This window comes from Crocuta crocuta, unplaced genomic scaffold, assembly GCF_008692635.1.
Source record: "Crocuta crocuta isolate KB4526 unplaced genomic scaffold, BGI_CrCroc_1.0 scaffold687, whole genome shotgun sequence".
Classification (NCBI taxonomy): Eukaryota; Metazoa; Chordata; class Mammalia; order Carnivora; family Hyaenidae; genus Crocuta; species Crocuta crocuta.
In genome coordinates, this window is record NW_027530182.1 from 4879809 (window position 1) to 4893026 (window position 13218).

The following is a 13218-nucleotide window of genomic DNA, read 5'->3' on the forward strand; positions in this document are numbered from 1 at the left end:
GTGACACTGTAAGGGAAAGAGCCTAATAAGGACAATGTCCAGGCACAGTGGGGCTTGAAGACCGAAAGTCCTTGCAGACCGGAAGTCTTTGGCATGGAACAGCAGACCCAGGAATTCATTTCCCAGCTCCTCTCCAACAGAACCACTTCCTAGAGATTAAGGCTATCTGGGGAAACCCAAAATGCAAAACCACGTTCTGAACTCCGTGTTCACTTTTGTTTCATATTTTAGATAGAAAACACTGAATACCATGAGTGCAGCCTGCTGACAAGAGCTGAAAAAGGTGTGGAGTGCTCGGGGAGGAAGAGGGAAGCCACCTGAGTCAGGCAGGTGACAGAACAGCCCCTGTCCCAGATTGAGGCATCGCCTGTGGCTCCTTCGACTGCAGCGAGGAGGGGCTGTCAGCAGCCCCTCTTGTGCGCGGATGGCCAAAGGACCTACTGTCATGGACACTACTGGCAGAAAGCAATGCTGTACTGAATCATTTGGGGATGCTGAGTCAGCCTGGGTTGGGGAAGAGAGGAGGGCAGGATGCACCATTTCTGTTTCCTTAGTTCCATTCTAAAATAGAAACTTTAATTCTCGTTAGTCTGAAAATTCCAGATTGTTTTAAGCAACACTGTGAGTAGGTTAAAAATATTTTTCCCGGTCATAACAACACTCTCCCAATAAACCTCAAGAAATTAATTAGACTCCAGAGATATTCCTCTGATTCTGCAGAAAGCCTCCATGGCTCATTAACTTGGGAAGCCAATGAAAACCCACATATGAATCAACTAGTAATTGATGGGTTTTGTGTGCAAGATGAAGGAACTAGCTTAAAAGACAATAAGAAATATTCTTCTATTTTATATTTATGCTATACATTATAGATTATAAAAATATACATATATCTGTATCTGTATCTATATACATACTCTTTTTCCATGTGCCTAAAATTTTACTAAAGCTATTTTAACATACTGATATAAAATTATGCCTTCGGGAGAAAAATCACCTCATCCTTAAGTTTCTGCAAAAACCTGCCTACTCTGGATTTTGTAGCTACATGACAAAAGGTGCAAGCACTTCAATAAGAAATTGAGTTTTGTGTAAATAACAAGAAAGTGTTTTTAATGACCTCTGGGAATTGCTTCAGTGGAATATAATTTTTGGGGGGGTATTTTAAGAACAGTAGTCTACTATATATATGACATTGCACAAGCTTGGAATTCCTAAATGATCTAAATACCTTCGTAAGTATTAAACACATGTTCATGGTGGTTTTACACATAATACATGCACAAGCGTGTGTGTAAAATCTTATAGTAAGTTGATGAATTATATCAACCAACTAATTTTTTTTGTAGCCTCTACTCCTCCCCTGAGGTAAAGCAGTAGCATAAGTAGCTGGCATTCTCTATTCTTTGCTCAGGAAACAGAACGTGGGCAGCTCTGTGTTTGCAAAGTTGGGTGCAGACCTTATTCTACACAGGAAAGATACTCAACTGCAACTTTATGGGTCTGTCTTTTTAGATGCAAACTCTCCAGATATGCATACACATTTTCATGTATCACTTCCAAATGGTCAAACATCTGCTTGGGGCAGATGTGATTATTTTTTACCCCACCTCTTGTGGAATCAGGTATACATAAATACAAACATATTCTTTATTTTATTTTTAGAGTGGAAATTGGAACTGTTCATGTCTGACAAAGCTCACACATTGTTGGGGCTGTGGCAATGTCTAGATGGTTTTTTAGCTGCTTCCTTGGATGAATGGGACAGAGGAATAAGAACTGAAAAGAACATACCAAAAATGGGGCTAAAGATGCTGGAAGATAAGGACCAGCAGTAGTGAAAAGCCAAAATACAACAGGTGATACAGCAACTCAAAGTGCAGTGAGGAAGGAGGGCGAGGTAACAGCACCTGCTCAAGTGAAGGGAATCATGTTTGCTGCTTCCTAAAGCAAAGGCAGAAAAGAATGAGAAGGAAACTAGCCTGATAAGAATAGTCGTGAACGCACACCACAACAGGATGGTGGGATGGAGGGCTCAGTATTCCCATGCTTTCAAGTGGTTGGGACAGCATCCTGGGGTAGGTGGGGTGCATCTCCAAGAGCTGGCAGCTCTCATTCAGGGGGCAGGAAGAGGGGCATCACATGCGACTAGGATGAACACAATATGCACACGTAGGCCAGGGCACATCATGCACCTGGCTGGTGTCCTATAGACCACGGATGCCTCATGGAGAGTGGTGTTAGCCACTGTGGCCTCAGACGGCATGAGAGACATGAATGAAAACTCACCCGCAAGAGGAAATGGCCTCAGTCAGCATACTTCCTACAGAAAGTAACAAAGGTTCCTTTACACCATTGGGGTAGGATTATAACTGGGCCTCATCCAAGCTGAGTTTCTCTGGGATAGGAGGAAGTGAGGGAGTTCACGAGAGGGCTGTTTAATCCCATCTAGCAACATCCATTCTCTCAACTGAGCAAAAGGCAGCCAGGATCGGAAGAGGGATGAATCACCAGTGACTATCATCCTGGGTACCACCTGGTGTCTCTTCACTGTAACATTTCTCTAAGAAGCCCACACAGCCTCAGAAAAAAATTCCAGAACCCAGTGGTTGGTGTTGGAAATGAGCCTCTAAGCCGATTGTGAATGCTGCCTGTCATGGAGACCCCCCCCCCTTGTTTTCATGCCATTTGGATGGTTGTGGCCACAGGCAGCCTTTCTCCCAGATCTGTAGGAGGGATGACATAGTTTGTCGACCCTCCATCCACTTCTTTCCAGGTCCTGCTAGCAACATGACAACCTGCTTTAATGTACTTCCCGATTCCTGTCCATACTTCATGACTGACAAATCAAGGGAAGGGTCTTACCTTCAGTCTCAAAGAATCTATGAATAAGAACTAATGTTTTGGGCTCCTAATCTCCTTTCTTATGAAGGGCATGGCCACAGACATCTCCCTCCAATACTGACTTTCTCAGCTCCACTTTTGAGACCTTTGGCGTTCTCGATCCTTTTTTCAGCAAATCCCCTAGATAGAAGCAGGAGGAAAAATGACTTCTCCCCTTTCAGGCCTCAAAATTCTGACATATAAAACAGAAATTCAATAGAAGCATCTATACTGAGTCTATTATATTGGAATGAAAAATAGAGGTAGAGAAATCAGTGAGAACAAGTATTTATTACTTAAGTGTTAGCTGGTAGGGAAAAACTGATTAACTTTTTTTTTTTAATCAAAGAATTTATTTTTGGTATTGGTTTGGACTGAATGTGAAGACCTAAAAATTAAGGCTGTCTCAACATAAATAAATGGTAGTCTCTCAGTAAAGTTGCCTAATACTTATCAAGAAGGTGTGTGCAGATACTGGATTATATCACACCCATGGAAGGATTGTTTTTAGTAGCAAATGGAAGTTAAGGACATGGGCTTTGATACCAGCGTGTAGGCATGGTCTGCCACTTATTAGCTGTGTGACTTTGAGCAAATTGCTTGTCTTCTCTAAGCCTTGGTGTCCTCAGCTATAAAGGAACATAACTGTATCTATCCCATTAAGTTGGGGTAAAGAGTAGATAAGACAACTCTACAAAGCCACCAGAAGTGGGCAGCCTCATTGCTGCAAGAGCCACCAAGAAAGAAGCATGAAGGAGAACCCATGAGACATGGAGCAGAGCATTTAGAGAATTTGGTATTTTACACAGGTTTTTTAAAACAAATTCAACACTACTTAAAGAGGTTTTACATAAATATTTTTTGCTCAACAATAAAAGATATTCCACCATGTCAGGGCCAGCATGTAAAAGAAATGTCTTCATCCATCCTGCTCTTCTACTCTCAGATCTATGGGGAATGTCACAATACGGACTGTAATAGCAATAGCATGTGACCATTCATCTGACCACAAATGTTGCAGCTTGCAACCTTGAAAAGAAATGACCTTCCCTTCTAATATCTGCACATGAGCCTGTTTCTCCAACTGGGCTGTCCATATGTTGGAGGCAGTTCTCTTCCAACAGAACCTAGAACAGTGCTTTTCTCTGATCACACGCTCTCCTCACATGCTTAAATAAAGTATGTAAGTGCCCAGCTCCCAAATGACAGTGAGGTTTAGGATGCTTTGTTTTGTTGAACTTCCCTAGAAGCTGAAGTCAGGAAGGTGGGCACGAATGCCTGAAGCTTCTTGACTGTTGGTACCATGACATCATTGTCAAGGTTAAGAGTGCTTCTGAGTGAGATAGACAAGACAGTTAATTCAAAGTAGTGGCTCTATTCCTTAGGGGCTGGATGATCCTCCCTGAGCCTCAATCTCTTCAGTAAAATGGGGACAAGAATAATAAATACCTATTCTCAGAGGGGTTTTTGGAGAATCAGATGAGAGCAAGTATATAAAGTACTTTGCATTGGGGTGACACAGGCACCCTTAGTAATTAGTACGCTTTCATGGTCTGCCCAAGGGCCAACATGAACATCAACTCAGCCTAGCAGGAGGTTGCTGATCCTATTCAAACTGATTACCTCTGCGGATGAGCACAAATGTCTGCGTCTCTACACTTGCTATGTACAAGTCATTGAAACCCCTAGACTTCTTCCCTTAAACACAAGGAAAACTGTCAGAAGAAAAACTTTCTGTTTAGTGAAAGGCTGCCCTGGCTAACTTCCAGAACCATATTTTGCAGCTTTAGCTCAAAGTGTTTTTTTTTAATTTGTGAATTTATTTTCATTATTGGCATTTTGTGAATGGGTGGTATAAGAGTTGAGCATTTGTAACTTCCCATCCCACTCCCCAACATAAATGTAGCATTTATATTTGTAGATTTATTTAATATTTGAGTTTCTTGGGGCATATCTGGGTTTACCTTTTTCTTGTCTCCTCATGTGAAAACCAGCATCACAATAAACCTGAGTTCTGAGTTAAAAGGTATTTTCTAATGCAGCCCGATTTGCAGCTTTTTGTTTGATTTCACCTCAAAAAATGCTGCTTGAGCCGCCAGAATTAATTGCTTCCCATTACAAGGCTTTCTTTGGTCATTATTCTTTTATATCAAATCCATGCCGATGCAAGTAGTTTTTTCAACTTAAAAATAAACTTTAAAAACTGAGGTTAAATGAGGAAACAACCATGAATCCTCACTTCTTATTCAAGTCAGAAGGAAAAGAATATTTTAACCTTCAAATTCTCACTCAAAAGGAGCTTTCAAAGTACTGACTCATCTCAGAAGCTCTGCGCACCATTCCATGGTGGTGGTGGTGGGGGTGATGCTCATATGTTAAGCTTCTCTAAGAGGCTCCTAATGTGTACATGCTTGCCCAGGGACAGCTGTACTCAACATGTGGCAACATACATATGTCACACACAAGGTATTAACAGAGATGATTTCACTCTATGGAGTTGTTTTCACATCTGACTTCCCAATCTATGCTAATGAGTACTTCTTTTTCTTCTATGAGATGAAAACCTCTCACTTAGGCTTTTGGACACCAGGCAACAATTGAGCAAATGAAAACAAAGGGCAAAGTGGTAGGTCATCTTCCATCAGTGACGGAGTTTCAGTGAGATTTATGAACACTCCTCTCAGAAATTTATCACCTGATTCTCATGCCCTTTGAATCTAGCCCCTTCATGAAACACTCTTCTTTTGAAGCTTCCTGCAAAGCGGGACACATTGGTTTGTTACTGCTCTTATTTTTGTCTCCCACACTCTCCACATGTATTTCTGTTTATGTCCTTCTGTTGACACTATTCTGAGGTCCCAGCTCCCAGGAAATACTGATGTTACATCAGGAGTCGGAACAGTCCCTAGCATCTGGCCTGGTGTCTGGAGCACAGACGGCATTTAGAAAAAGCAGGAATGAACCACAGGGGCCACATATGTAGGTGAACAAAGTGGGCTGGAGACAATGACAGGTAGTGGTGCGATTATGGAAAACTGGACAGCGCATGCCTAAAATCGGCAATGGCCACGCACCTCCAACTCCATGAGGAAATGTAGGTACAGTGGGGATAGGTCTGCTGATTACTCAAGGGAAGCCAGATAACTGGATTTTAATGTGAAAACTCCTGATTTTTAAATGTTAGCAACAAATTCCAAATTAAAGAACACCACCTGGGTCATATTAGGCTCATCAATTTGTAATCTTTGGTTTAATATGAGGTTGCTCTAACTTTCTTATAAATATTAGTTGGATGAATGAATGAACAAATGAGATGAACTAGGATCTCTGAACTGGGAGTGGTCCTTGCTTAGGTAACCCTTCTTCCCCAGAGCTCACTTCCCTGTCTCTCTTGAAGCTTACGGCTATTACCTGGTGTAGTTACCACAGTCTGCTCATCTGTGGCTTAGGAACAGATTGAACCTCATCACCTCGGGCTCCTCCGGGACCACCAACGTGGATCTCATGTCAGGTCCTCGGAGCTGCTATGATCTGTGACTAATTTCCTCCTTGGTGCATGTTCTGCCTTCACACAAGCCAACAGAGTGGCTTTGTTTTGTTTTGTTTCAAATCTTATTTGGGTAAGGAGTGGAAGTAGCCCATTAGGTGTAACAGTTCCCAATTATCTTGCACAGAACTATCTGGGTCAGAAAAATGCAGTGGAGGGTTCTGAGAGGTAAGTTAGGACCACAGAGGGAGGTGCCATATAATTACATGGGAATTATCATCCTCGAACAGTGAACAATAACGTGAGGTCATCACTGTGGATCATCCAGATGGTTCATAATGAAATGCCCAAGTGAGTCCCCAGATACTCTGACTTCTTATAAACTTGTCACCTAATTTGCAGCCTTGCTCCTCTGTGGTGTTGCTTAGCAATATCAATGGTAACTGATTTCTGTCCTGTGAGAAGCTGACTTGGGCCATATTTCACTGTAATTTACATGCTCTCGGTGATCAAACAAGAAAAATGGGACCTGGATGTGCTGTTCTGTTGCTTTCCTTTTGAGGTGCATTGCGGGAGGGAGAAGGCGCAGGAAAAAGAAAGCAGGTTTCTGGAAAGGAGTTTTACAGAAAAACAGTGAGCAACTTGGGCAAGAAAATCAACCCCAAACGGTGTGGTTAAAGCAAGATTTCCTGAGGTTTTATGAGTATCCTTTTAATCATGTAATTAAAAATCTCAATGACAACCTTAACATAATTTAAACTGATACTTTTTTCCCCAAAGGGATGGAGAAAAGCAAGTGATGATATAGCGTAACAGCTACATCATTTATAGTTTGGAGCCATACAGACTTGACTTGACAACTAGGTCTGCCACGTACTAGCCCTGAGGCCTTGGGCATGTTACCTAACCTCCCTGATACTCAGTTCCTTCACTTACGTAAAATGGGAACAATAATAATTGTCTTGTAGGGTGGGGTGAGGATTACAGGTACTTAACATATCACTGGCACATAATATTCATTAAACATATGGTAGGTATTGCTGTGGCTTTAAAATATCAGGGGCGCCTGGGTGGCTCAGTCAGTTAAGCATCCAACTCTTCATCTCCGTTGAGGTCTTGATCTCAGGGTTGTGAGTTCAAGCCCTGTGTTGGGCTCCATGTTGGGTGTGGAGCCTACTTTAAAAAATAAAAAGTATCTATTGGTTTTCCTTCAAATAGATAGCATTCTTCTGATCTTTACAAAATCAGAAAGAACCTGATATCAAGACACCTTCTCATCATCATGCAGAACATGGAGGTCTTGTAGCATAAGTTTTGGAGTCAATAGATGTGGGTTTTATTCCAGATTTTTTTTTTTTTTTGAGAAAGACAAAAAGAGTGCGAGTAGGGGAGAGGGGCAGAGGGAGATAGAGAGAATGCCAAGCAGGTTCCATGCTGAGGCTTCATCCAATGACCCTGGGATCATGACCTGAACCAAAATTAAGAGTTGGATGCTCAACTGACTGAGCCACCCAGGTGCCCCCAGACTTCAATTTTTATTAGACAAGTGACTTTGTAGTAACATACTCAGCCTTTCAGAGCCTTAGTTTCCTCATCAGAGTCCTAACTCTAGAACTCCCTATTGTGTTGTTGTAAGATACTTTACGTAATGTCTGGAACAGTGGAAGTGCCCCATGAATGGGAGCCATCATTCTTTGTGCCAAAGGCCAGTGAGTGAGGAGTATTCAGGCTAACACAATAAGTCACAATAAATGACTACCTACCAGTAGAAACTTGTTCTAACTATCCTTTCACAGGCTCATATTGGAGAAGAAACAGGTAAAAGGAGAAGAGTGGCAAAAATAATGACCTATTATATCATGCCAAAGGAAGTCTATAAATGTTACATTCTTTTTTCCTGTTTTTAGAGAGAGGGCACACATGTTTGAATTGGGGAGGGCTGAGGAAGGAGAGACAGACTCTTAAGCAGGCTCCACACCCAGCATGGAGCCCAATGAGGGGCTCTATCTCATGACCATGAGATCATGACCTGAGCCAAAATCAAGAGTTCGTAGCTTAACAGACTGAGTCACCCAGGCGCCCCTGTCATATTCTTTTGTATAACCTGACATCAAGTACATGGACACTGTTGGCATTATTTAAAGAATGTACAGTTCAGGGAAAGAGATAATATAAAGATCGTTAAGTTTTGATTTTCATGAGGAAAGCTCAAAAGGGACTTTAGCTGTTTAGGAAGGTGGAATTGTTCAGTGGTTAAGAGAGGGCCAACAAATCTGGATTTGAATATGGCTCTACCAATTACTTCTCTTCTGTCCTCAGGCAAATTATTTCATTACCCTACCTTTCAGTGTCCTTATCTATAAAATGTTTTAATAGAAGTTCCTATCTCATAAGGTTGATGTGAAAATTAAATGAGTTAATTTATATAAAATGCTTAGCACCGTGTCTGGTACACAGTAAGTATTCAATAAACGGTCGTTTTTCCAGTTGTCATGATAATCACCCTTGTGGGCATCTACCCGGAATTTTGGCTAAATCTTTGACACTTTCTCTGGTGTCTTCTTTTTCAGCTAGAGTTTCCAAAGACAAAATTTTATTGTCAAAGATAGTGAAAAACTATAGTTTGAATACCAAAGAGCACAGAATATCAGCTACCATCCACATAAAATTTGGAATTTATCTCTTATTTCAGAAAATCACTCAGAGCCCTCCTAATAGCAAGTTTCTAAAACACATTTTCAATACATTTTTGTGTGTCTGGGCAAATGGTTAGGAAGCTAACCATTTTACTAATGACATATCCTAACATCTCGGGCACACTTATGCATCTCTGGGAATTGAAAGATTATGTTTATAAAATCAAGCAAGATGTACTTTTTGATTGAATCTTAATAAATTTGGGGTGCAGGCTATGGACACATATCTCAGTCTTTAAAAGTGGCAAAACACTCCATTCTCTTTTCCTGTATTCTTTTTTTTAAAAGGACTTATAAGGTGGTGTATATAGACAGGCCAAGCATTTTTTTCACAAACATAGGAGCTTGGTTATATTACATGTGACCAAGAACCACGGGGTGGGGGTGGGGGTGTATGGCGCTAGATGGTGCTGAAGCTTCCACTTCATAAACCACACCCACAAACCAACCAGTCAGAAAGCCCTATCAGTTCCATCCCTAAATATCCTCAATTCTGTCATTTCTGCTTCATTCCCACTGCCCCTGCCTTAGTCCAGGCTCTTGCCATAGTCCTATTTGAACTTTCAATTCCTAATCCTTCTCACCTCCTACTGTCTACTCCCAGCACCTCTCACCTGTCTTTCACACTTTCCAGGGTAATGCTTTCAAAACACAAAACCAAAATACAACAGCTCTACATCCTACACTTTTTGTGTTGGACTTTTGTTAGGTTTCCTCGTTTATTCAATCCTTTAGAACCCAGTTCTGAGGCTCCCTCCTGCAGGCAGCATCCCTGAACGCTCCCTATCCCTAGTGGGAGTCACGCCCTCCTGTGTGTCTGTTCCAAGTACATACTTTTGTTGTGTGCTCATCAAATGTACCTTAACCTATTGGCTTTCTGCCCTATAGGGCAAAGAATCATCTAACTCATTTTGTTAATTTTAGCACCCAGCAGAGTTCCTGGCACTCTGTAGGTGTTCAAATGTTGCTGTACTGAATTCAATCTATTTAATAGTGTACTGTTAATCTTCTTCAGCCTAGTTACCTTCAGTACCGATGCCTATGGTTCCTTCCATTTTAGTGTTCTAACAGTGCAGTTTCAATGTTTCTGTTTTCAGTATCTCTGCAGGGAGAGAATGTATGTGCCCTTAACTCTTGGGATCCTTTTCATTGCCTTGGTAAAGTAGGAAGATTTACATCATGCGTGAGTGCCATCAGTAGAGTCTTTAGCACAAAGAAGACAAAATGGCGGTGCTATCTTGGAAACGGAGATGGAAAAAACCACTGGTGCAGAGAATGGATACTGCATACTGGCTAGAGAACAACTTGGATGTTCTCCTGGATCCCATCTTGCAGCCTGGCTGGATTCAGTAGGTTTTTGCCAGACAGAGAGAATCAGTGCTAAATTATATCCATCCACTGGGTCAGTGAGCTGAGTTTTTACCCTGTGATGTACTGGGCATCACACAATATCAGAAAAGTATACAAGAAAAGCATCCTAGGGGAAGAGAGGAAAACCAATAAAATTTAAAAAAAAAAACAAAATAAAAGAGAAAACTCTAGCCATCTAAGGGGAGAAAAGGGCAAGAGGTAAGGGAGAAGCCTTGAGAAGTTAAGAGAATGTGAGAAAAAAATGAAAAAGAGGAAAAAATGACTATGAGACAGACAGGAAATTAATGCCACTAACGTGGGAGTAAATTAAAAGTTTAAACTATTCTTTTTTTTAATTAAAAACAGTTTTCTTTTAGAGGGAGAGAGAGAGCGTGAGTGGGGAAAAGGGGCAGAAGGAGAGAGAGAATTTTAGGTGCCATGTTCAGTGCAGAGCCCAAGGTGGGGCTTAATCCCATGACCCTGGGATCATGACATGAGTTGAAATCAAGAATTGGTTTCTCAGCCAACTGAGCCACCCAGGTGACCCCAAAGTAAAAACTATTCTTATAATTAACTATCCTACTCTTTAGTATTGTCCAGGATGTCATTTTACTGATTGCTTGGATCCCTACCACAATGGAAAGAATCACCCAAATTATGAAGAATTTAAAGCATCAAATCATCAAATTTAAAGTAGAAAGAAGATTCATGCAATCCTCTAAATGTCTTTTACATGTAAATCCATTTACCATTACTCTTAACTTAATGGTTTTTTTTTTTATTTCTGAGAGAGAGAGAGAGAGAGAGTGCATGAGCAGGGGAAGGTCAGAGAGAGAGGGAAATACAGAATCTGAAACAGGCTCTAGGCTCTGAGCTAGCTGTCAGCACAGAGCCCAATGCGGGGCTCAAACCCACAAACCATGAGATCATGACCTGAGCCGAAGTCGGACGCTTAACTGACTGAGCCACCCAGGCACTCCCATTATTCTTAACTTAAATGCCATATTTTGTAAAGTGGGACTATACAAGTGAGTTTAAAGTCCACATGTAAATATAGGGCAGAAGATCAAGACATGTTTCATAAATAGTTCATCATCCACCTTAGATTAAATAGCAAATGACGGCCAGTGAACCACAGATCTGATGAAGTTAGAGGAGGCAAGGATCTTTTCATCCCCATGTATATAAATGGTGGCCTAATGATATTTCTGGAAGATTAAAAAATTAGTACCATCATTGGTTTTCCAGATTTGTAGCAATACTTTAGAAAGAGAAATTTTATTTTTAGTCTGCTGAACATCTGAAAGCCATGGACCCCAGGATGAAATCAGTACTTTTTGGAAGGAAATGAGTTAAGTGCCATGTCACATGACTTCCTTCTTGTTGTACAAAGGACAGGAGAACTTGGTAAATACAGAGAATACAACTATACAGTTTCAGGATAACTTTTGCTCCACTAAAGGCCAGAATACCAAAAAGATCAGTTCCCATGTTATGTTCTAAGTAGGTATCATAGGATCTAAACAATTGGCACATGCTAGGGGCACCTGGGTGGCTCAGTCGGTTAAGCGTCCAACTTCGGCTCAAGTCATGATCTCACAGTTCGTGAGTTCAAGCCCTGTGGCGGGCTCTGTGCTAACAGCTCAGAGCCTGGAGCCTGCTTCGGATTCTGTATCTCCCTCTCTCTCTGTCCCTCCCTCACTCATGCTCTGTCTCTCTCTCTCTCTCAAAAATAAACATTAAAAAATTTTTTTAAAAATTGGCACATGGTAACCAGCCATCTTTTGAAGGGAAAATATAGAAAAAATAATAAGTTACTACTGCATTACCGAAAAGTACCTGAAAATATGATGATTGCATGGAAAAAAATAAGAACAGCTGAAAACAATTTATTTGACAAATGTCTACACAGAACTGATGAGGTGTCAGGCAATATTCTGCATCCTCTATGAATAGCACTGTAGTGGTATATTTACTAGCCCTAAGAGATAGATATCATTATTTTCCCTGTTTTACAAAAGAGGAAGCCAAGTTAAAGAGAATTTAAATAATGTGCCCAAGGTCATTCAGGAAGTTAGTGGCAGAGCTGAGATTTGAACCAAGGTGGTTGGCTTTGCAATGGGTCTAACAACTACACCATGCTCCTCTTCCCATGAGTCTGATGGGAAGTGGCCATCACAAACATGCCCAGCAGGGGAGAGAGCCCATATACATCAGCATATTGTATGATGATACCTTCGAGCATCAAGAGTTGGCTCCTCATTGTCTAATATTACTAGGGTATGTTTCTGAGGTCTAGAAAAGAGTACGTTTTTCTAGCAAGGAAACTCTGCATGACATATTGCATCACACATGGAAAGGAAGGTGGTTAACTGGAGAAACTTTTTTCGGAAACGGCAGACGAGAATTTCCATCACAAATAGTTTTGTGGAAAGAAGCAGACTCACTATGATTTTTAACTCCTGGCAGTGATGGTTGTTCTGGCCTAAATGTCACAGTGTTGAAGCAAAGCTGCACTAGCTATGGGTTATTTGGGATTAAGTGCTGCTGCCCTGAGAAGTCAAGGAGAGAAATTACCACCCTGGAAGGAGCAATGTAGATTACCACAACACATTTCTGAGGCTCTGAATCAGCAACAATATTTAATCTGATTTTCAGGAAGTTAACTCGTTGGGGACAAGCACTGGCTAATGTTCCCCTAAAGACTTATCTATAGTGGGGGCTTGTAAAAAAAAATGTTTCCCAATGGAGTAACCACTCACATCAGCTTGCAAGAAGAGTGTGTTTGTAAATGAATGAATG

At 41.2% G+C, this 13218-nt stretch overlaps 1 protein-coding gene across 1 annotated transcript in view; it reads right to left on the reverse strand.

Annotated features, from left to right (window-relative positions):
• Positions 1–13218, reverse strand: part of SLC24A2 (solute carrier family 24 member 2) — a 94640-nt gene that overhangs the window by 65663 nt on the left and 15759 nt on the right. The window lies entirely within an intron of this gene.